This window comes from Ornithorhynchus anatinus, chromosome 2 (genome assembly GCF_004115215.2).
Source record: "Ornithorhynchus anatinus isolate Pmale09 chromosome 2, mOrnAna1.pri.v4, whole genome shotgun sequence".
NCBI lineage: Eukaryota > Metazoa > Chordata > Mammalia > Monotremata > Ornithorhynchidae > Ornithorhynchus > Ornithorhynchus anatinus.
The window spans coordinates 158028854-158054467 of NC_041729.1; the positions used below are offsets into that span (position 1 = coordinate 158028854).

Here is a 25614-nt window from a genome sequence, read left to right on the forward strand (position 1 = left end):
GGTTGCCTATCAACTTTTGTAACAAGCAAAAACTCTTCTTTATTGGTTTCACAGCTCTCCATTACCTTGGTCCCTCCATGTCACCTCCCTTCTCTCCTTCCACGGCCTAGCCTGCACACTCTGCTCCTCTGGTGCCGCTACTCTCCTCACTGTGCCTCGTTCTCCCCTGCCCCACCATCGACCCCTGGCCCATGTCCTACCTCTGGCCTGGAATGCCCTCCCTCCTCACACCGGCCAAACTAACTCTCTTCCCCTCTTCAAAGCCCTACTGAGAGCTCACCTCCTCCAGGAGGCTTTCTCAGACTGAGTCTCCCTTTTCTTCTTCTGTTCCTCCCCTCCCCATCACCCCTATTCCCTCTCACTGCTCCATCCCCTTCCCCACCCCACAGCACTGGTGTATGTTAGCGCATATTTATTATTCTATTTTATTAATGATGTGTATAAATCTTGAATTCTATTTATCAATTTTGATGCTATTGATGTCTATCTACTTGTTTTGTTTTGTTGTCTGTCTCCCCCTTCTAGGCTGTAAGCCCATTGTTGGGTAGGGATTGCTTCTAATCGTCGCCGAATTGTACTTTCCAAACACTTAGTATAGTGTTCTGGGCACAGTAAGCGTTCAATAAATACAATTGAATGAATGAATGAATGAATGAATGAATGAATGAAAGTTTCTTCGGTGCAGAGAAGAAAGAATTTTGAAAGAGATGAGGCTGGAAGTCAACCATAGTGTGAAAACTATGAATAAGCTGAAAATTTTCCACCGAATTATAAACCTCAGGAGTAAGGTGAAAGGGTCCCAGTTACAGCCTGGTGGTGGTGAGGTTTTTTTTTTTTTTTCAGCTTTTCCATGTGTAATAGGTAAGAAATTGTGCAGGCAGAAAATATCAATAGGCTTAACAATCTAACAGGGATTTGCATTGATTTGTGTATAATAGGAAACAAAGATACAAAGATACAAATAGAGCCATTATTCTGATTGGCTTGTTGGGTTCCCCAAGGACGGTGGACCATTAGGTAACATTTTTAAATGATCTGGAAATTAAGACTGGCCACTGGAATCTTTGAATTCATAGATTACCATACATTTTTATGAGTCATATAATGCTACCTCAACAGCGATAAACTGGAGAAAGAGCACATAAATCTGGGAATGGACAGAAAAGGTCTTGATGACCTTAAGTGGAAAGTTTTGCAGTTAGGGAACAATAATCAACATGTAATTACACGGTGTATATTTCTGAGGTAGAGAGCACGACTCAGAAAAAGATGTTGGAATCGCCCTTGACAGTTCCTCTGAATCTTCATCAGTTTAGACCTATACAGAAAAGTCGGAAACTTCCAGGTGCCATAAACAAATGCTACAGGACATCAAGCAAGATGTATATTCTTGCCTTTTGCTGAAAGTATAGTTGATCTGGAACAAGAATACCGCTAGTAATTCTGGTCACCACACTTTTTATTAATGATAATAATGAGGATTGTGGTACTTGGGAAGAGCTTATCACATGTGAAGCACTGAACTAGGCCCTGGGGTAGGCACATCATCATCAGTTTGATCCCAATCCCAGTCCCACATGGGGCTCACAGAAGGGAGAACAGGTATTGAATCCCCATTTTACAGCTGAGAAAAGGGCAGAGAGGGAGAGAGATCGGGGGTGGAGATGGAGATTTGGGTATCGTCCACATCAAGGTGGTAGTTGAAGCCATGGAACCGAATGAGTTCCCCAGGGGAGAGGGGTTAGATGGAGAATGGAAGGAGACCCAGAACTGAACCTTGAGGGACTTATAATTCTATTTTTTTATATCGATGCCTGTTTACTTGATTCTCATGATAATGTTGTCTTGGTTTTGTTTCGTTCTGCTTCACTCTGCCGTCTGTCTTCCCCGATTAGACTGTGAGCCCGTCATTGGGCAGGGATTGTCTATCTGTTGCCAAATTGTCCATTCCAAGCGCTTAGTACAGTGCTCCGCACATAGTAAGCCCTCAATAAATACTATTGAATGAATGAATACTGGTATTGATGTCTGTCTCCCCCCTGCCTCTAGACTGTGAGCCTGTTGTGGGCAGGGATTGTCTCTCTCTATTGCCGTATTGTACTTTCCAAGCGCTTCGTACACTGCTCTGCACACAATAAGTGCTCGATAAATACGAGTGAATGAATGACTGAGGCCCACAGTTAAGGGGTGGGAGGCAGAGGAGAAGCCCATGAAGAGACCGAGAATGAGCGGCACAGCGTCATGAAGCCAAGGTTGAGTAATGTTTCCAGGAGAAGGAGCTGATCGACGGTGTTGAAGGCAGCTGAGAGTTCAAGGAGGATCCAAAGCAGTAGGGTGTCGTAAGTAGAGGAGTGAAGTTTTCGGCTCTTTAGCGTCGAAAATCCAACCGTCACAACCGCAGTTACAGTGACGGCCACAGCCGGCTCGGTACTCCAACTCCGGGGGAGGCCTCGGCCTGCCGCTGCTTCCATCCTTGCGGCCAAGCAGGATGGGATCACGGGCCTGGGATGGCTCGAAGGTGCCCGGCGGTGAGAAAGAAGCCTGTTTGGGAGGTGGCAGACTGGGAATGCTGGTTCTGCTGCTTAGGATTCTCTCAAATAAGGATAATACTTGTGATATCTGTTAAGCACTTAATATATGTCAAATAGTGTGCTAAGCTCTGGGGGGGGATAAATCAATCGGTTGCATTTAGGAGTTCTTACTCTGTGCAGAGCCCTGTACTAAGCACTTGGGTAAGTGAAGTGCAGCACAGTGTGTGGACAGAATCCCTCCCTCATAGAGCTGAAAGTGAGGAGGGGAAGACAGACATTATTATAAATTATAGATCGGGGAAGATGCAGACTAAAAAGATCTGTATGACTGTTAGCTCACTGTGGGCAGGTGAAGTGGTTACCAACTCTGTCGTATTTCCCCAAGTTCTGAGTATGGTGTTCTGCTTACAGTAATCACTCACTCATAATTACCCTTGAGAATGATAATAATAATAATAATGATTATGGTATTTGTTAAGTGCTTGCTATGTGCCGATCTCTGTTCTAAGCCCTGGTGTAGTTACAGAGTAATCAGGTTGTCCCACATGGGGCTCACAGTCTTAATTCCTAGTTTACAGACGAGGTAACTGAGGCACAGAGAAGTTGTCATTTGCCCAAAGTCACACAGCTGACAAGTGGCTGAGACAGGATTAGAACCCATGACCTCTGAATCCCAAGCCCATGTTCTCTCCACTAAGCCATGCTGAGAAGCAATTTGCCTAGTAGAGAGAGCGTGGCCCTGGGAGTCAGAAAGACCGGGGTTCTAATAGGGCTCCGGCCCTTGTCTGCTGTATGATCTTGGGCAAGTTACTTGACTTCTCTGTGCCTCAATTACCTCATCTGTAAAATGGAAATTAAGACTGTGAGCCCTACGTGGGACACGAACTGTATCCAACCTTGTATGTACCACAGTGCTTAGTACAGTGGTGACACATAGTGAGCACTTAACGAATATCAAAAAGGACAGAACAAAAAACAGTAAACACTCAGTATGTATCACCGAATGATTTATCAATCAATAGTACTAAATGCTTGGGAGAGTCCAACACAGCAATATAACAAACACGTTCATATTGATTGATAAGTGCTGTGGGCTGGGTGTGAAGTGAATATTAAAGTATTTAAGGGATATAGACCCAAATTGCTCTTCCACAACCCAACTGGCATTTTGCAAACTCTTGAATCAAGCCATAAAGGTATTTAAATAGGGGGATTGGAATTTTATCCATCCATTTACCGGAAGGTAATGTTTAAAGTTGGAGCTAGTGGAATAGTAGTGCCTTACGCCTTCCTGAGATCTGTTTTAATTTCTTCTCCACTTCCAATTCTTTCTAAAACTATAATGGACAGAGGTGGTAAAAACAATTTAAGCAACTTTCTTTTAAATTATATAAGCTGTTGGTTTGAACACTTGAGCCATTTTCCTTCTTATTATGCCTAAACTCTTTACCAGTTTCTCCGTAGACATTTCTGTAACCGCTGGGTCTAATCTATAACATTAAGACCGGAGTCACTATCAGAAGCCGAGAAGCCAGCGCGTCTCCCAGATCCTGCAGAGTACTATAGGCTGATTCTTGGAATCCTCAGAGGAAATGTGGACTGAGATGAAGAGTAGCAGTGAGGATGAGTATTTACTGTGTGCGATGCTGTGCTGGACCCTTAACAAAATACACAGGAGCACGAGACCTGTCCCCTGCCCACAAGGAGCAGCGTGTCTCAGTGGAAAGAGCCCGGTTTGGAAGTCAGCAATCATGGGTTCGAATGCCGACTCTGCCACTTGTCAGCTGTGTGACTGTGGGCAAGTCACTGAACTTCTCTGGGCCTCAGTTACCTCATCTGTAAAATGGGGATGAAGACTGTGAGCCTCATGTGGGACAATCCGATGACCTTTTATCTACCCCAGCGCTTAGAACAGTGCTCTGCACATAGTAAGCGCTTAACAAATACCAACATTATTTAAGGAGCTTCTTTTCTAAAGGATGAGACTGGTATCAAAATTGCCTACACATAGTGGCATCAGAGTGAATATCTAAGTGAACAGTTGAGCGAAAGATACTCTCCCCCCTCTTCAAAGCCTTAATGAAGGTACATCTCCTCCCTTTATTCATGGTCCCCTCCCAGCTCCATAGCACATATATATATGAATATATATATATATATATATATATCAGTAATTTATTTAGTTATATCAATGTCTATCTCCTTTTCTAAACTCTAAGCTCGTTGTCTAGACTACCACTGCCATACTCGACAAGTTCCTCCTATTTTACCTAATTTAAAGAAAGGTGAAATAGTGGAAAAGGCCTTGTGGAGCATGGCTACGCACGGGAATCAGAGGATTGTTCATTCATTTATTCAATAGAATTTATTGAGTGCTTACTATGTGCAGAGCACTGTACAAAGCACTTGGAATGTACAATTGAGCAACAGATAGAGACAATTCCTGCCATTGACGGGCTTACAGTCTAATCGGGAGAGACAGACGGATAAAAACAAGACAACTTAATCACTCGATTCAATAAATAGAATCAAGGGGATGTACACCTCATTAACAAAACAAATAGGGTTATGAAAATATATCCAAATGAGCACAGTGCTAAGGGGAGGGAAAGGGAGAGGGGGATGAGCAGAGGGAAAGGGAAGAAAGAGGGCTCTGGATTCTAATCCCGGCTCTATCACTTGCCTGCTGTGTGATCTTGGGCAAGTCACTTAACTTCTCTGTTCCTCAGTTGTCGCATCTATAAAATGGGGATTCAATTGAATGTGAGCCCCATGGGACTCTGTCCAATCTGCTTACCTTCTATCTACAATGCTTGGAACATTGTAAACCCTTAACAAATGTCACGATTATTATGCATTTTTGAGGGTAGAACTCCAAAAGGATTCATTATAAATGAGCCAACTGGAACATCTAAAGCTAAGTAAGCTTTGAAAAATGATTGTATCGCACAGAACCAAGAACAAATCATCCACTTCTCCATTCTCAGTCTAAGCAATAACTTCAATACATCCAGTAGGATTCACTATAAAATGTGAGGTTTATCTCCCAAATTCCATTTCTTTTAGCCTAAATATACTGATGTGATGAAAATGAATTTAATACCACAGACAAAATGCATAGCTTGGGGCATTCTGAGAATATTCTCTACGAGACAGTGTGTGCTATTATATCGTGAGGCATTCTGAGAATACTTTCCAAGAGATGGTTTGGACCATGAATCTGGTAAGGGGACTTACAGCAAGAGATAATATTTGGAGAAAATATTTTGAATATTGAATGTCATCCACCCATCTATTTATTCAGCTTCACTTTTTTCCATCCCACATGAATGATTTTTGTTACTATTATTATTGTTTTTGTCTGTCTGTCTCCCCGGATTAGACGGTAAACCCATCAGTGGGCAGGGATTGTCTCTATCTGTTGCCGAATTGTACGTTCATTCATTCATTCATTCAATAGTATTTATTGAGCGCTTACTATGTGCAGAGCACTGTTCTAAGTGCTTGGAATGTACAAATCGGTAACAGATAGAGACAGTCCCTTCCCTTTGACGGGCTTACACTCTACTCGGGGGAGACAGACAGACAAGAACAATAGCAATAAAGACAATCAAGGGGATAAACATCTCATTAAAACAATAGCAAATAAATAGAATCAAGGCGACATTCCAAGTGCTTAGTACAGTGCTCTGAACATAGTAAGCGCTCAAAAAATACTATTGAATGAATGAAAGATAGAATGAATGAATGAAGTGTGTGCCTAAAGACATCTGTTGTGTGTTCATTTGAACATAAAGACCTCAAAAGAAGCATGAAGGGTGGCTGGCAGGTGAGGAAAAAGGGTCAGAGAAGCTGAGCAGAGTTGGGCCCTTGAGTATTAACTCAACTTTTATCACTAGTATCTGTGTTTCGCGGCCAGGAGCATGTCTATCAACTCTGTTACATTATACTTTCCCAAGGGCTTAGTACAGTGTGCTGCATAAAGTAAGCATTCAGTAAAAACAATTGATTGTGATAACCACATGCAGCACTCATGTAAATTTTTACCTGTGTATCTTCAGTTCCCAACAAGCATACTATCTAAAATCTGGATTCATCATGTGCTTATAGCTGACGTAGAACACGATAGTGAACCGAGGATATGTCCAGTTGTGGCAGAGAAATCAATTCCATCCCCATATTTTGATCTCTCCACTACACTTCTTCCCTGTTGAGACAGGGGAAGATGGGGAAAGCCACTAAGATCTAGGGAGAGGAATAAATGAGGGAAGGGAATACCAGAGCACATACGTCCCCATATCCATTTTTCCATTCTCTTCTTCCTTCTGCCTGTTTTATCTTAATATCTTTCTCTCTAACTAGATTGCAAGCTCCCTGAGGACAAGAACCATGTTTTTGAACTCTACTGTACTCTCCTAGCGACTTACTATAGTGTTCTATACACAGGAGTCAAAAGTCACCAATTGGATGGCCTTTAAGCGCTCAATAAATATGATTGGGTGATTGGGAATGTTATTAATTATTTGGTGAAGGCTTCCTGGCGAAAATGGGATTTTTAGGAGAAACTGAAAGATGGAGCTAGCTATGGTCTGATGGATTTAGAAGGAGATAAATTCCAGGTTGGAGTTGGAAGTCGGAGATTTCAGTGAGGTAGAGTTTTACCGAAAGGAGTGAGCTGAAGAGAACTAGTAGTTAGTCCATCAATCAATTAATAATAATAATAATAATGTTGGTATTTGTTAAGCGCTTACTATGTGCCGAGCACTGTTCTAAGCACTGGGGTAGACATAGGGGAATCAGGTTGTCCCACGTGGGGCTCACAGTCTTCATCCCCATTTTACAGATGAGGGAACTGAGGCACAGAGAAGTTAAGTGACTTGCCCACAGTCACACAGCCGACAAGTGGCAGAGCTGGGATTCGAACTCATGAGCCCTGACTCCAAAGCCCGTGCTCTTTCCACCGAGCCACGCTGCTTCTCCTTTGGTGCTAGATTCGGCAATGAATAGAGACAATCCCTGCCCATAATGGGCTCACAGTCTTGAAGGGGGGGAGACAGATATCAAAACAAGTAAACAGGCATCAGTAGCATCATTATAATTAAAGGGAATTATATATGCATCATTAATAAAAATCATTAGAATTATAAATATGCACATATATACCCAAGTGCTGTGGGGCAGGAAGGGGGATAGAGCAAAGAGAGTGGATCAGGGAAATGGGGATGAGTGGTGATTGTAGTCAACTCTAGTAAGAGCTTGGCAGAGAACAGTAGAACTAAAATTTCCAGAGTTTGGGTGGAGTAGTTGTTGGGAACAGAACAACTGGCTCCTTCATCTTATCTAGACTGTGAACTCCTTGTGAGAAGGGAATGTATCTGTTCTATTGTTATACTGTACCACTCTTGACTCACATTTAATTAAAAGTCAGTCTGCTTATCATAGGGTTGATTGATCGATTGATTCATTCAACTGTATTTATTGAGCGATTGCTGTGTGCAAAGGGCAGTACTAAGTGCTTGGGTGAATAAGATATAACCGAAAAATTTCCTGCCCACAGTCAGCTCTCAATCTAGAGGGATGACTATCAATAAGGTCATGGATTCTAATCCCACCTCTGCCACTCATCTGCTGTGTGACCTTGGGCAAGTCACTTTACTTCTCCGGACCTCAGTTACCTCATCTGTAAAATGGGGATTGGGACTGTGAACCCCATTTGGGACAGGGACTGTGTCCAACCCAATCTGCTTGTATCCACCCCACAGCTTAGTTCAGTGCCTGTCACATAGTTCAGTGCTTAACGAATACCATAATAATAATTATTGTTATTATCGTAACAGTGGATGAGGGTCAGTCCAGGTCTAATGACTTGACGACCAAGAACCTGTGAAGAGAAATTATAGTGATTGTGGTTGGCCCAGTGACCCAGCACCTTCTCAACATTGCCTACTCTGTGCCTACTGAAACTCAAAATGCAAAAATTAATAATATTGTCTGAGAATTTACTCTGTACAAAATACTGAACAAAACACTTGGAATTACAGTCCCACTATTGTCCCATCGAGTGGGAAGTAGTGTAGCCTAGTGGAAAGAACACCGGCCTGTGAGTGTAATCCCAGCCCGGCTACTTGCCTGTTGTGTGACCTTTGGCAAGTTACTTACCCTTCTTTGTATTTCATTTTCCTTACCTGTAAAAGGGGAATTTGGTTCCTATTGTCCGTCCTTCTTGGACTGTGAGGCCCATGTGGGACAAGGGCTGTGTTTGGCTCAATTAGCAAATATCATAATTATTGATCATTATTAACAGCTTATTATGGTACTGGTATTAAGAATTATTATTAAGAATTTGTATTTTCTCAACCACTTAACACAGTGCTCTGCACATTTTAAGTGCTCAGTAGATACCCTTGATTAACGGATTGGGCAAACTCATTGTGGGTGGGGAATGTGACTTCTAACTCTGTCATATTGTACTGTCCCAAGTGCTCAGTGCAGTGCTCAGTACATAGTAAGTGCTCAATTACTGATTGACCGATTGAGAGTCCAATAGTGTTAGTGGACAGGATCTCGGCCCTCAAGGAGTTTACAATCCACTGAGTTTATAGTCAACAAGTTGGATGATAGGGATCCAGCATATTGGAGAACGCGTACAAACAAATTACAAATGGAACTTATGGATGGCCAGTGTGGTATCAGAACAGTGTCGAACCTGTGCCCTAGCCCCAGTTCATCAGTCGAACATATTTACCGAGTGCTTACTGTGTGCAAAGCACTGTATTGAGCGGTTGGGAGAGAACAGTATAACCATATAACAGACCCATTCCCTGACAAGGATGGAGCTTACAGGCTAGAGGATGAGTTACGCCTAGAAGATGAGCTTTCGGGTCTAGAAGATGTTTTCAGTCTAGTGGACGAATTTACGGTCTAGAAGATGTTTTCAGTCTAGTGGATGAATTTACAGTCTAGAAGACAAGGTTACAGAATAGTGGACAAACCTACGGTCTAGAGGATGAGCTTAAAGTCTAGAGGACGAGCTCACACTCTAGTGGACGAGTTTAGAGTCTAGAGGACGAGCTTACAGTTCTAAACTTATCTTATGCCATCAAGTCGTCTTTGACCCACAGTGACACCATGGACAAATGTCTCCCAGTAGGCCCCACCTCCATCTGCAATTTTTCTGGTAGCGGATTCATAGAGTTTTCACGGGAAAAATACGTAAGCGATATACCCTTGCCTCCTTCGATGCAATAAATTTGAATCTCCGCCCTCAACTCTCTCCCTTTCCGCTGCTGCCCAGCACGGGTGAGTTTTGACTTGAAGCAGATTGCCTTCCACTCGCTATCCACTGCCCAAGCTCGGAATGAAATGGGCAGGCCTCTGCCTGACTCTCCCTCCTGTAGTCGAGACTGGTAGAGTACTGGGAACTCTCCAGGTGTGACCCTGAGAGGAGGATAGTTCTAAAGGATAAGTTTAAAGTCTAGTGGACGAGCTTAGAGTCTAGAGGAGGAGTTTATAGTCTAGTGGATGAGCTTACAGACTAGAGGACAAGTTTACCATCCAGAAGACGAATTTCCAGTCTAGTGCTCACCAGCAGCCACTGCTGTGTTGGCCGGCTTCATGTGCCAGCTTTTTCTGGATCATTCATTCATCCAGGTGTATTTGTTGAGCACATACTGTGTACAGAGCACTTTACTAAGTGCTTGGAATAATACACTGTAACAATGTAACAGTGTAATATGATCATGATATAATATCCCACTGGATACTTCCCCCGGAGGATACTAGGAAGAATTTCACTTCAAAATCTTCACCGCTGATGTCCCGACCCCAGGAGGGACTGGTAATGCTACCACCCATCACCCCGGTGAGCTGTGCCTAAAAAGCAACCGATGCAATTTTCAAACTAAAATTTCAATGCACTGAAAGCCACTAGTTTTTGTTCCCATCATACTTCTTCATGTTTGTCCCATCCTAAATATAAATGCTGCTTTTCCCCCCTGTGGCCTTTCTGTATGATCAAATTTATGGGATTACAAATATCAATGGCATTTTTGGCCTTTAAAAGCAAATATGACTCCGCAACTCTGCCTTGATCTCAACTCAGTCACCCAAATGTTGATAGGCAGAAGTTGGCTCAGCTGTATGTATGCAGCCCCCAAGGGAGGAGAGGTCCAGATAAGGAAGGGCTGTACAATGGGCAGAGTGGATGACGATATCGTGTTCAGCAACTCTGAACTGATCATGGGCTGGGATGGCAGCTTGGTAGCCCAGTCTAGGGAAACAGCATGGCCTAGTGAATAGAATGGACCCGGGAGTCAGAAGGGCCTGAGTTCTAATCCTGGCTCTGCCACTCGTCTGTTGTGTGACCTTGGGTAAGTCAATTAACTCCTATTGTACTCTAAGTGCTTAGTACAGTGCACACAGTATGCACTCAATAAATACAATTGAATGAATGAATGTGCCTCAGTTACCTCATATGTAAAGTGGGGATTAAGACTGTGAGGCCCTTGTGGGACAGGGACTGCATTCATCATGATTAGCATCTCAACTTCTCTGGGCCTGAGTCACCTCATCTGTAAAATGGAGATTAAAACTGTGAGTCCCATGTGGGTCAACCTGATTATCTTGTATCTATCCCAGCTCTTAGAACAGTGCTCGGCACCTAGTAAGCTCTTAACAAATACCATAATTATTATCATTGTTATCAACCCCAGTGCTTAGAACAGTGCTTGACACATAGTAAGCACTTAACAAATACCTTTATTAATCGCCAGTTCATTATTATTCTCCCCTGGTCCTAACTTCCAACTATCGTTATGCCACCCCTTCACGAATCATTCACTTAACCACTCACATAAACCACAGCACTTCTTTATATACTGACTTCCATGTCCCGCTATTTACCCACTTAATCATCAATCTAACTCTTTTTTAATCCTCTTCTTCTACCTGTAATTTTTTTGCCTCTGTCACAGATTGTATATTCTCTCAGAGCAGGTATTACCTCCTTTAAACCTTTAAGCACCTGATATTCACCCCACCCTTCAGCCCCACGGACCTTATGTGCGTAAACTTATGCTCTGTTGTTTTACCTTTCTGTAACATAATTTCATATTTGCTTCTTCCTCTGAACTATACATTCCTTGTGGGCAAGGAATGGTTCATCAGATCTACTGTATTGTATTTCTTGAGCCCCCTAGCACAGTGGTTTGCACACAGTAAACTCTCAGTAAATGTCATGGATTGATTTTTAGTACAGTGCTCTGCACACAGTAAACTCTCAGTAAATACAATTCACTGTTCGTTTGTTAGCTGCAAATCTCCTGGACATGCGCTTTTGGGAGAAAATGTGATTGAACCCAATGAGTGATCTTAAACTATATTTTTTCTCAATGACTTTTATCAGTCAGTGTTCATGCTTCACTATGCGCGTGCACGTGTCTGTTTTTGGTGGATGCTCCTGCATGTGTGTGTTTTTAGTCGATCGATAATGAATGTTTCAGATTTTAAGACCGTATACCCGGAAGGCCACTCAGTTTATCTACCCCTCGCTATATTAGGGCTGCCGATAAACCATCCCATATGATACCTGTCTGTTAATGCATGAAGAAAACGTTGAGCTAGAGGTGAGCTCATTAATCCTTATAATAGCCCTTGAAACAAAGGGCAGTTTGCCCAGGGATGTCAATTCCAAGGAGAAGGTATTTAAAACCTTGCTTTTCTGCTTCTGTATCCACCGTTTCTCACATGATACTGTCGTCCTGGGTGAATGTTTTCTCCCAGTGCACTGTTATTTTCTCTCTATACCGTTAAGAATGGTTTTAGGTTCCAGCATGCTGGCAGTTCATCAGAACTCAGTTTGTTTAGGATTGTGTGAGGTCCAGTAAATTGCAGGGCCATGACAGCTATATTGTGTTTTAGACTGTACCCCTGAGAGAAAATGCTTAAAAAAAAAAAAATGCTCAGGACAGTATTGCTAAGAAACCAATCTTTTGAAACAGAAGCGTGTGGTGATGGGTAAATCAAAGAGGTAGTGTTTTAGAGGTGTTAATTGGATGACTTATGCTCTCTTTGCAATGAATATTTTCCCAGTGGTGGTTAATCATTATTGCAATTAGGTTTAATAATTTGGGACTCCACAAACTGGGGCTTTTGAGGTTATGTGTTGCCCTATAGGGGATAGACATTAATTAAAGGAAAGGTAAGAAGAGAATGGATTTGATGGAAACCTTAAACAAAGTTCTAGGGAGAGTTGAATATTAATATCAATAACAGTTAAGGAAAAACTCTTGGATGTTCAGAAATAATGTTCCCCTTAAAAAATGAAAATACCACTGTCTTCCCAGATCTTTAACATTTCTACTATAGAAATCTTAGAAACTAAAATTAATTTGCTTATGGGAAATAATTAATATTCTGAAGGGCAAAATAAGAAATGGATCACATATTAAGTCTGTTGTGTGTTTTTTAACTTCAAACCGAAGAGATGATTTGTTTGCTATCACGTTCGACTGGATTGATAGACTATAATCCACATATAGTGTCTTCTCATATCACACATATATGTGTGTGTTTGTATGTATACCCTATTTATTTTGTTAATGAAATGTACGTCGCCTTGCTTCTATTTAGTTGCCATTGTTTTTACGAGATGTTCTTCCCCTCGACTCTATTTATTGCTTTGTTCCCGTCTGCCCGTCTCCCCCGCTTAGACCGTAAGCCCGTCAAACGGCAGGGACTGTCTCTATCTGTTGCCGATTTGTCCATTCCAAGCGCTTAGTACAGTGCTCTGCACATAGTAAGCGCTCAATAAATACTATTGAATGAATTGAATGAGTATATGTAATATGAAGCTGCATGTATACATATATATATTTGTTCATTCATTCATTTGATCATACTTACTGAGTGGTTACTGTGTGCAAAGCACTGTACTAAGCACTTGGAAAAACAGTTCAGCAACAAATAACAACAGTTCAGCAACAAATCCTTGCCCCCAACAGGCTCACAGTCTAGAAGGGGGGAGACAGACATCAAAACAACTAGAGAGGCATCAATCAATATGAATAAATAGATTTATAGATTTATACACATCATTAATATAAAAGAATAGAATTTTCAATATGTACATCTATGCACAAGTGCTGTGGGGCGGGAAGGTGGGTAGAGCAAAGGAAGTGAGTCAGGGTGATGGGGAGGGGAGGAAGAGCAGAGGAAAAGGGGGGTTTATTCTGGGAAAACCTCCTGGAGGAAGTGAGCCTTCATTAGGGATGGGAAGGGGAGGATTGTGATTGTTTGGTAGATGTGAGGAGGGCGGGCATTCCAGACTAGAGGTAGGAGATGGGCCAGGGGTCGACAGATGGACAGGTGAGAACCAGGCACAGTGAGGAGAATAACAGCAGAGGAGCGAAGTGTGCAGGCTGGGCTGTAGAAGGAGAGAAGGGAGGTAAGATAGGAGGGGCCAAGGTGATGGACAGCTTTGAGGCCAATAGTGAGGAAGTATACTTGCTTTTATGTATATGTAAGCACAAACACATAAATATAATAATGTTGGTATTTGTTAAGCGCTTACTATGTGCAGAGCACTGTTCTAAGCTCTGGGGTAGACACAGGGGAATCAGGTTGTCCCACGTGGGGCACCCAGTCTTAATCCCCATTTTCCAGATGAGGTAACTGAGGCCCAGAGAAGTGAAGTGACTTGCCCACAGTCACACAGCTGCCAAGTGGCAGAGCCGGGATCCGAACCCATGATCTCTGACTCCAAAGCCCGTCCTCTTTCCACTGAGCCACGCTGCATTATAGAGCTAGATGAGATGTCCTTTGTTTGAAATTTTGACATTTCTGAATGTAAGGCCCTATCTGTGAGTGTCTGAAGAGGCTGATGTGAGACTGGAATAGGCAGAGCCCCATTATTTGCTCTTAAGTAAAGATGCTCGCTTTGCTTCTGAGGTTGCCCATTAAGAGCTTGGCTCCGTATTCAGATTCACTTCGTGGAATCCCAATTTTCAGAAGTTTTCATTCGAAGATGGCAGTGGGCATCGTGGCTCAGTGGAAAGAGCCTGGGCTTCGGAGTCAGAGGCCATGGGTTCGACTCCCGGCTCTGCCACTCGTCAGCTGTGTGACTTTGGGCAAGACGCTTAACCTCTCTGTGCCTCAGTTACCTCATCCTTAAAATGGGGATTCACTCTGAGCCTCACGTGGGACGACCTGACTACCCTGTATCTCCCCCAGCGCTTAGAACAGTGCTCTGCACATAGTAAGCGCTTAACAAATACCAATATTATTATTATCTCTCAACAGTCCTTGCTCTTTTGGCTTGTTGGAGCCAGTTCTTCATTATGCCTTTAAATGGCATATGCTGCTCTTCTGCTTTGCCAGGACCCTATTTCAGTTCACCACTTACCACCTGCTCAGGATTCTGAGTTCTTCCATTCTCCTCCAGACTGTAAGCTCTTCCGAAGCCTCTAAGCTCCTTGGGGGTAGAGAATGTACTTACCAATTCCGTTGTATTGTATCAATCGACCGATTGTATTTATTGAGCACTTACTGTATGCAGAGCACTGTATTAAGCATTTGGGAGAATCCACTGTGACAGAATAGGTAGGCACAGTCCCTGCATACAGCAAGCTTGCAGTCTAGAGGGGGAGACAGACGTTGATATGAATAAATAGATATAGGTATAAATATATTTATAAATGGAGAAGCAGCTTGGCTCAGTGTAAAGAGCATAATAATAATGTTAATGTTGGTATTCGTTAAGCGCTTACTATATTCCGAGCACTGTTCTAAGCGCTGGGTTAGATACAAGGTAATCAGGTTGTCCCACGTGAGGCTCACAGTTAATCCCCATTTTACAGATGAGGTAACTGAGGCACCGAGAAGTGAAGGGACTTGCCCACAGTCACCCAGCTGACAAGGGGCAGAGCCTGGATTCGAACCCCTGAGCTCTGACTCCCAAGCCCGGGCTCTTTCCACTGAGCCATGCATGGGCTTGGGAGTCAGAGATCATGGGTTCTAATCCCGGCTCCATCACTTGTCAGCTGTGTGACTTTGGGCAAGTCATTTAACTTCTCTGTGCCTCAGTTACCCCATCCGTAAAATGGAAATTAAGATTGTGAGCGCCCTATGTGGGTCAACTGATTACTTTGTATCTCCCCCAGAGTTTAGAACATTCATTCATTCGTATGTATTGAGCACTTACTGTGCGCGGAGCACTGTACTCTTGGCACACAGTTAGCGCTCTTGCCACCTGACTGTTTTTCGCTTGTCTGTGTTTCAGTTTCCTCAACAGGAAAGTGAGATAAAACACCTGTTCTCCCTCCTTCTTAGTCTGTAAACCCCAGGTAGGTGAGGGCCAGAGCTTTATCTGCTTATATTGTTTCTACCTAGGGCTTGGACTGTACTGCAAGTCTCTGGAAAAGAGTAAGCGTTTAACAGAAGCCATAATATAAGCAAAAGCGATAGTATTTACCATCGCAAGGAATTCGGATGGAATAGGACACAGTCCGTGACACCTCATTTATAGTAGGTCCAAAGCAGAACTTATCAAATTGCAACCCAAAAACTGCCTTCAAACTTTCCCATCACTATAGACAACACCCTTAATTCATGCAGTCGTTTTTATTCAGCGCTTACTGCGTGCAGAGCACTGTCCTAAGCAATTGGAATGTACAGTTCGGCAACAGATAAGAGACAATCCCTGCCCAAAAGTGGGCTCACAGTCTAAAAGGGGGAGACAGACACTAAAATGAAACAAGTAGACGGGCATCAATACCATCAAAAGAGATAAATGGAATCACAGATATATACAGATCATTCATAAAATAGTGTATTATATAATATACATGAATATACACAAGTACTGTGGGGAGGGGAAGGGGGGTAGAGCAGAGGGAGGGAGTGGGGGCAATGGGGAGGGAAAGAGGGGAGGAGGGAAAGGGAGGGCTCAGTCTGGGAAGGCCTCCTGGAGGAGGTGAGCTCTCAATAGGGCTTTGAAGGGGGGAAGAGCGTTAGTTTGGTGGATGTGAGGAGGGAGGCCATTCCAGGCCAGAAGTAGGATGAGGGCCGGGGGTCGACCGCGGGACGGGCAAGAATGAGGCACATTGAGGAGGTGAGCGGTGGAGGAACAGAGTATATGCTTAACAAATGTCATTATTATTATTATTATTATTGTTATATAGTATCTTGATGATCAGCCCCTTCGTCTCCATCTAGATTGGTTCCATGCTGATCTAACACTCACTGTAACCCCCTTGACTTACATCCCGGCCTCTGGTCTCTCCCTTCTCCATTCAGATTCCCCTCGGCTCTCTGGATCATTTTTCTAGCAAAGAGTTCAGTCCATATCTCGCCACTCCTCATAATCCTCCAACGGTTGCCCACCCGTCTCGGCAACAAAGAGACTATAAACTTGTCATGGGCAGGGAACATGTCTACCAACTCTGTTACACTGTACTCTCCCAAGTGTTTACTACAGTGTTCTGCATGCAGTAAGCTGTCAATAAATGTGATTGACTGATTGAGAAACCCCTTACCATCAGCTTTCAGGCATTTAATAAGCTCTCCTTCTACTTTACCTCTCTGATCTCCTACTACAATCCAAACCACACACTTCGCACCTCTAACTCCAGCTTACCAGTACCTCTCCTGTTTGGCTCATTGCCCACCCTTTGCTTGTGATTTCCCCTTGGCCTGCAACTCCCTCCTCCTACATCTTGTCTAGACCGCCAATCTTCCTACCTTCAAAGCCCTACTAACATAATGGAGAAGCAGCGTGGCTCAGTGGAAAGAGCATGGGCTTTGGAGTCAGAGGTCATGGGTTTGAATCCCGGCGCTGCCGCTTGTCAGCTGTGTGACTGTGGGCAAGTCACTTCACTCCTCGGTGCCTCAGTTACCTCATCTGTAAAATGGGGATTAAGACTGTGAGCCCCACGTGGGACAACCTGATTACCCTGTATCTACCCCAGGGCTTAGAACAGTGCTCTGCACATAGTAAGCGCTTAACAAGTACCAACATTACTATTGCCTTCTGTGTTACCTTAGACAACATTTCTGTATCTCCATTTCCTTATCTGTAGAATGGGGATTTGTTACCTGTTCCCCATAATTCGACTACGAGTCCCATGAGGGCTGTGCCCTGATTAATATGTAGGTATTTCAATGCTTAGTACAGTTCTTGATGCGTAGTAAGCATTTAAAATGAATAAATAAATGAAGACATTAGTTAAGCACTATGTGCCAAACACTGTTCTAAGCGCTGGGGTAGATACAAGGTAATCGGGTTTTCCCTTGAGGAAGTCACAGTCTAAATCCCCATTTTACAGATGGGATAACTGAGGCACAGAGAAGTTAAGTGACTTGCCCAAAGTCACAAAGCTGAAGCAGCCTAGCTCAGTGGAAAGAGCCTGGGCTTCGGAGTCAGAGGTCATGGGTTCGACTCCCGGCTCTGCCACTTGTCAGCTGTGTGACTGTGGGCGAGTCACTTCACTTCTCTGTGCCTCAGGTACCTCATCTGTAAAATGGGGATCAACTGTGAGCCTCACGTGGGACAACCTGATTACCCTGTAACTCCCCCAGCGCTTAGAACAGTGCTCTGTACATAGTAATTGCTTAACAAATACCAACATTATTATTATTGTAAGTGGCGGAGCGGGGATTGGAACCCACGACCTCTGTGACTCAATTATTCATTGCTCATTTCCTAGCCCTTAGTACGGGTCTCTGAACACAGTAAAGCATTCAGTAAATAGATTGAGTGATCGATCATGTCTTTGAAGCTGTGCCATTTTATCAGCGATTCACATTTTGGAGAGAAGTCCGTGTCGATGTCTGAGGATTAAGCCTCTTCCTTACTTGTAGATGTCTGCAGGAAGGCCATCAGATCTGGGGTTTTTCCATTCTTCATACCTTTGCTGCCAGGATTTCTTCCTCCAGAGTTGGGGCTAACAGTTCCTCCTCCTCCAGGAGGCCTTCCCTGATTAAGCCTTCTTTTCTCTGGCTCGCTCTCCCTTCCGCGTTGTCTCTGCACTTCAGTCTGTGGCCTTCAGATATTTGATAGTCAACCCACACTAACCCCTCCGCACGTATGTACACAGCTTCATTTATTAAATATTACTCATTAATTCATATTAATGCCTCTCTCCCCCACCCCACCAGGCCTTAAGCTCAGTATGGGCAGGGAATGTGTCCACTAATTCTGTCGTACCGTAGTCTCCCTAGATTAGACCGTAAGCCCGTCAAACGGCAGGGACCGTCTCTAGCTGTTGCCGACTTGTTCATTCCAAGCGCTTGGTACAGTGCTCTGCACATAGTAAGCGCTCAATAAATACTATTGAATGAATGAATGAACTTAATACGGTGCTCTGCATATAGTAAGCATGGCATAGTGCATAGAGCACAGGCCTGGGAGTCAGACGGTCATGGGTTCTAATCTCAGCTCTGCCACTTGTCTGCTGTGTGACCTTGGGCAAGTCACTTCACTTTGCTGTGCCTCCATTGCCTCATCTGTAAAATGGGGATTAACTATGTGAGCCCCACAAGGGACAACCTGATTACCTTGTATCTCCCTCAGCACTTAGAATAGTGCTTGGCACATAGTAAGCCCTTAACAAAGGCCATTATTATTGATTGATTGATTGACTTAACAAATGCCATTATTATTGATTGTTTGATTGATTGATCAGTTGCCATTGTTTTTACAACATGTTCTTCCCCTTGACTCTATTTATTACCATTGTTCTTGTCTGTCCGTCTCCCCCGATTAGACTTTAAGCCCCTCAAACTGCAGGGACTGTCTCTATCTGTTGCCGACTTGTCATTCCAAGCGCTTGGTACAGTGCTCTGCACATAGTAAGCGCTCAATAAATACTATTGAATGAATGAATGAAAGGTCTCATCATTTTGGCCAGTTTTCTATGCCTCAAAGTGTCTCCTCAACGTGAAGAGTCATGACTAGGAGTTTATTTTACTGTTATTTATAACTGAATGGGTTTCCCACTTTGTGATTAGGCTGATTCCATTTGTGCTCTTAATTGATGTCTCAGTAGTGTGTACACTACCCTGGAGCTGTGCAAATCTAGATAACAATGTTTTCTAAAATCTCCCTCATGTACGCATAGTGTACATACTGAGTCGAATGACTGCGTTGTCTCCTGGACAGTACCTATCAGACAAACCACGGCATCGATCAAAGCATATGTTTGGTGCTTTGGACGATAACCTGCCGGGTACTGAAAGGGTGGCGGTGTCAGATAGAAAATATTTACAAAATTCATTGTGGGTTTGTTTTCGCTGTTTGTTTTATTTTCCCGGAGAGTGCCTCTTGCCAAAAGTAGAGCTGGAGGCAAAGAAAGCTCAGCCATGTGGAGCTGAAGATTGAGAGCACTTCGAGAGCTGATCCTGGCTCCGGGAGATGGAGAGGGCAAGAGGCAGCAGCAGAACCTGGGCTGGACGCTGGAGAAACGTCCTCGCAATTCACCGGAGGCTGGGTGTGCTCAGTGGGGCAAAGCGGCAAATGGCTTTTTGATTAACACTCTCCTTCCTTTGCCCTTTTCCCTTTCCTCTTTCTTTCCTCTAGCTTCTCCCTTTTTTCAATCTGTAAGCACTAGCTGAGATTGAAAATGGACCCAGATGCATAGAATCTGACAAAATTAAACTGTCTCTTATATGTTTGTCATAAAGCACTGTGGCGGAGATTATGACAATTAGGGGTCTCTATAAATACAGAGGAACTGTGAGACCCCTGTGGTACAGGAACGCTGTCTGATCTGAGTATTCTGTATCTATACCATCGCTTAGTCTAGTGCTTGACCCATAATAACTGCTTAACAAATGCATCATTTCTTATTACTATGAATAATAGCAATAATGATGACGATAATACAAATTAAAGATGCAGTTTGTGGGACCCTTTGCTTTTTCCCACTCTACTCTTCCTACCCTCCCTCATGACAAGAATGAATTGGATTGAGGTGAATGTCAAATCACAGAAAACAGTGGTTAATTTGTATTTTATTTCTTAAGCCACACTCTTACCCTCCCATGGCCCTTTCCATATTTTTAGCTGAGTGTGGAGAAGAGAAGACAAAGGAAGAAATCTCTCCAAATGAGCAATTTAGAGAATTGAAAGATAGATGTAATAATGGCTAATGGAATGTTAATTTGGGAAGATGAGATAACTGAGAGGTAGCAATAATATCTCCAAACCGATGATAGATTTTTAACAGATAATTTCACCAACTCAAGATCTCCACAAAGGACAGAAGAGCAGAAAACTGTCTAAATAGTTTCACCCTTTGGATCTGTTGATTAAGGGAGAACTGTTTTACCACAGGCCTTTCTTGGGGGTGATTGCAGAATCTTTTCCTTAGATGGTCATTAAAAGTACGATGGATTTTCGACAGTCCATTAAGCAGATCCCGGTTTAAACCATCCAGGACAGTTGAGAATCTGTCTTACAGAGGAATGGACTAAATGACTTCTCAAGGACTTTTACAACACGATCCTCAACCAACATAACTTCCTGCTTCTATCGAGAGCATTTCATGAGTAATTCCAGCCCTTCATGAAGAGTGTAACCCAGTAAATTTATTTGGAGAAGGACTTAATACAAAAACAGAAAGCATCTCAAGAGTAAAAATAAGTAAGGTCCCAAGGAAATTTATTCTTAATAATGATAATAATAATTGTGATATTTGTTAAGCACATACTATGTGCCAGGCAGTGTTCTAAGCACTGGGGTAGATACACGCAAATTGGGTTGGATACAGTCCCTGTCCCACATGAGGCTCATAGTCTCAATCCCCATTTTACTGATAAGGTAACTGAGGCACTGAAGCATGAAGTGATTTGCCCAAGGTCCACAGCAGACAAACAGTGGATCTAGGATTAGAACTCAGGTTCCTCTTCTATCCCCTAGGCCACAACGCGTTAGACCTAGGAATGTAAGCATTTCCTGCAACTAAATGTCCCTAACCGTATCTTCCTAATAGTTGTCAAGATACCACATTTATTTTTCTCTGTCTCCCCCGATTAGACTGTAAGCCCGTCAGTGGGCGGGAACTGTATCTGTTGCCAGTTTGTACAGTCCAAACGCTTAGTACAGTGCTCTGCACATAGTAAGCGCTCAATAAATACTATTGAATGAATGAACGAAACCTGGTGTCTTTTTGCCAGCGGTGTATTTTGCCCTGGAGGAAAATGGGATGGTGAGAACTGTAAGACCCACTATTTCTTCAGTATTTTCTTCCCTTTTTTCTTTTTCAGTTCCCCTGGATTTTCCCAGGGCTTTCCCGAATTCAAACCATATGCATTTTTATAGCACTTCAATTTAGCTACCAGTGGAGAGAATGCATGCAAGAGAGAGGAAGAGGATGAATTCATGACAGGCCCTGCTTGCTATGTTCTAGGTGCATGAATCTGGTTCCTTATTTCCCTAAACATATTCATCCCAGTCAGAACCTGTCTCTTGGCATCCTAATTTTCACAAACCTTGGTTCAGTGAACAGCCCTTCATACTGGTTCATCTGAAGAGTCATCTCCTAAGAGACCCCTTGTATTCCCTCATTCCTTAAATGATTACTTCTGAAATTATGGTAATATTGAATCAATTAATATGGAAAGTAAGCACTGGGGTGGATACAAGCAGATTGGGCTGGACACGATCCCTGTCCGACGTGGGGCTCACAGTCTCGATCCTCATTTTACAGATAAGGTAACTGAGGCGCAGAGAAGAGAAGTAACTCGCCCAAGGTCACTCAGCAGACAAGTGGTGGAGCGGTGATTAGAACCCACGACCTCCTGACTCACAGGCCTGTGCTCTATCCACTATGCCATTCTGCTTCTGCCCTCCTTGCTTTCATTTGGTCCTCTTGGAAAGAGCACGGGCTTGGGAGTCAGAGGTCATGAGTTCGAATACCGGCTCTGCCACTTCTCAGCTGTGTGACTGTGGGCAAGTCATTTAACTTCTCTGTGCCTCAGTACCTCATCTGCAAAATGGGGATTAACTGTGAGCCTCACGTGGGACAACCTGATTCCCCTGTATCTCCCCCAGCGCTTAGAACAGTGCTCGGCACATAATAAGCGCTTAACAAATACCAACACTATCCAACCATCCCACACAAGTCCAGCCAGTGAGGTTTTGCCAATCAGATAATTACTTCAGTACTTCTCAGCTGATCTGGCCCAAGTCCAAATTGGTAAACTTGGCACTAGAAGTCCCGTGCGGAACAAGGTCTCTGTCTGTCTCTGTCTGGCCTGATGATTTTGAAGAAGGACTTTGGTTTTGGACATATTTAGTTTAAAGTTTTGGTGGGACTATGGGTTTGTCTCTAGACTTTGAGCTCATCTCTAGAGTATGAGCTCATTGTGAGTGGGGGATGTGTCTGTTTGTTGTTGTATTGTATTTTATTTTGTTAATGAATTGTACATCGCCTTGATTCTATTTAGTTGCCATTGTTTTTACGAGATGTCCTTCCCCTCGACTCTATTTATTGCCATTGTTCTCGTCTGTCCGTCTCCCCCGATTAGACCGTAAGCCCGTCACACGGCAGGGACTGTCTCTATCTGTTGCCGACTTGTTCATTCCAAGCGCTTAGTACAGTGCTCTGCACATAGTAAGCGCTCAATAAATACTATTGAATGAATGAATTGTATTGTATTCTCCCAAGTGCTTAGTACAGTGATTTGCTCACGATATCTGCTCAATAAATATAGTTGAATGAAGGAATGAATGATATCCACGCAGAGATATCTTGAAGGTAGGAGAGAATATGAGAATGCGGAAGAGAAGCTGGAGAGCTGGAGAGGTAAATTTGGAAATTGTCCTCATAAGTCATGAGTCATGAGACCTTGGAAATCAGAGGTCATGGGTTCTAATCCCGGTTCTGCCACTTGTCAGCTGTGTGACTTTGGGCAAGTCACTTCACTTCTCTGGGCCTCAGTTACCTCACCTGTAAAATGGGGATTAAGACTGTGAGCCCCACGTGGGACAACCTGATCACGTTGTATAGCCCCAGCTCTTAGAACAGTGCTTTGAACCTAGTAAGTGCTTAACAAATGCCATCATTATTATTATTACTATGAGTTCGCCAAAGGATGGGTGTAGATGGAAAATAGATGAGAAGTCACATGGTGTCCTAGGTAGAGCACGGGCGTGGGATCAGAAGGTCATGGGTTCTAATCCTGCCTCTGCCACCTGTCTTCTGAGTGACCTTAGACCAGTCACTTTATTTCTCTGGGCCTCAGTTCTCTCATCTCTGAAATGGGGATTGAGACCACGAGCCCCACGTGGGACAGGATCTGCGTCCAACCTGGTTTGTTTCTATCTATCCCAGCGCCTACAGTGCAGTACAGCACCTGACTCATAGTGAGCGCTTCAGAAGTGTCTCCCCGGAAGTGAGCCTTGAGGGACCCCCACTGTCAGACGATGGAAGGCAGACGAAGAGCCTGCAAGATGGACTGAGAAAGAGCATTGAGCTAGATAGGAGAAGAACTAGGAGAGACACTGTCAGTGAAGATGAGATTGGATAATGTTTCTTAGAGAAGGGGGTGGTCCACAGTGTTGAAGGCAGCTGAGAGATCTCGGAGGATTAGGGTAATAATGTTGGTATTTGTTAAGCGCTTACTGTGTGCAGAGCACTGTTCTAAGCACTGGGGTAGACACAGGGGAATCAGGTTGTCCCACGTGGGGCTCACAGTCTTCATCCCCATTTTACAGATGAGGTAACTGAGGCGGGAAGCCTTTGGATTTGCCAGGAGAAAGGTCATCAACGACTGTAGAGATGGCACTTTCCACGGCATGAAGTGGGTGGAAACCAGATCGGAGGGTCTCAAGAGGAGAATTGGAGAAGAGGAAGTGGAGACACTGGGAGTAGACTCCTCTTTCTCAAAGGACTTAGGAGAGGAATGGTGGGCGGGAGATGGAGGGATATCTGTAAGGGAGGGGAGTTTTCTATTTATAAACAAAATTGACGGTTTCTCTTTGACTTTACACATTTCATTTGCCTATTTCTCCCTCTACCACTACTTCAACATTTCCACATTATCTGTGTACTTGAGTTCTAGATTGTGAACTCCTTGGGTGGGATTGGGTCTCCCAATTCTATTATCTTGTAGTCATAATGATAATAAAAATTATGGTATTCGTTAAGCGCTTACGATGTGCCAAGCCCGGTTCTTAGCACTGGGTTAGATACAAAGTAATCAAGTTGGACACAGTCCCAATACAGTGCTCTCCCAAGCATTTGGTACAGTGCTCTGCACACTGTAACACTCAATGTGTATTACTTATTGACTGGTGGATGGATAAACTGAATCTTTAGGCCACCTAGATGGTTGGACAAAATGATAAATTGCACCTGATGGTGAAAACTAAAATGCTAGAAAACTTCGTTCATTCACTCATTCAGGTGTATTTATTGAGCACTTACTATGTGCAGAGCACTGAACTAAGTGTTTGGGAAAGTACAGTATAACAGTAAACAGACACATTGCCTGTCCACAACGAGCTTACAGTCCGGACCTCATTATTGGTATACACTGGGTAGCCGTCCCTATATTAATTTTTGTCCTTAAATGCGAATTCACTTTTCTTCAAGACAATGGTTAATGAAAAATATGGAATCGTTTTAACAGGAAAAGCTATAATGCCCTCCAATGCCAGAAGTAGTTGACTACCTCGGAGACTCTCTTCTCCAATTGTTGCCCAACAAAGTTCCTTTATGTAAAGAGGAGAGATGGTGGCCTGCATGTGTTTCCCACTCGTCCGGTTGGGATATGGAAACACAGCCGTCAACATCCTGTGACCAGGCCATGTAGGTACAAGAGAAAGGCTCTGTCCTCATCTTGGTTTTATAATTGCCTAGTAACACAGAATTATGGGATATATAAATCCAAGAGTCTTGTCTTATGCTGTCGCGTCGTCTCCGACCCATAGCAACATCATGGACCCATCTGTCCCAGAATGTTCTGCTCTATCTGCCATCGTTCTGGTAGTGGATCCATAGACTTTTCTTGGTAAAAATACAGAAATGGTTTACCAGTTCCATGCAGTACACTCGAGTCTCCTCCCTCGACTCTCTCTCCTGCC

At 43.5% G+C, this 25614-nt stretch overlaps 1 non-coding gene across 1 annotated transcript; it reads right to left on the reverse strand.

Moving 5' to 3' along the window:
- Positions 1-9840: 9840 nt before the first annotated feature.
- On the reverse strand, positions 9841-9978 carry LOC114809274. Its single transcript, XR_003757062.1, has one exon. It is a non-coding gene; the product is annotated as a small nucleolar RNA SNORA7 (small nucleolar RNA).
- Positions 9979-25614: the final 15636 nt, after the last annotated feature.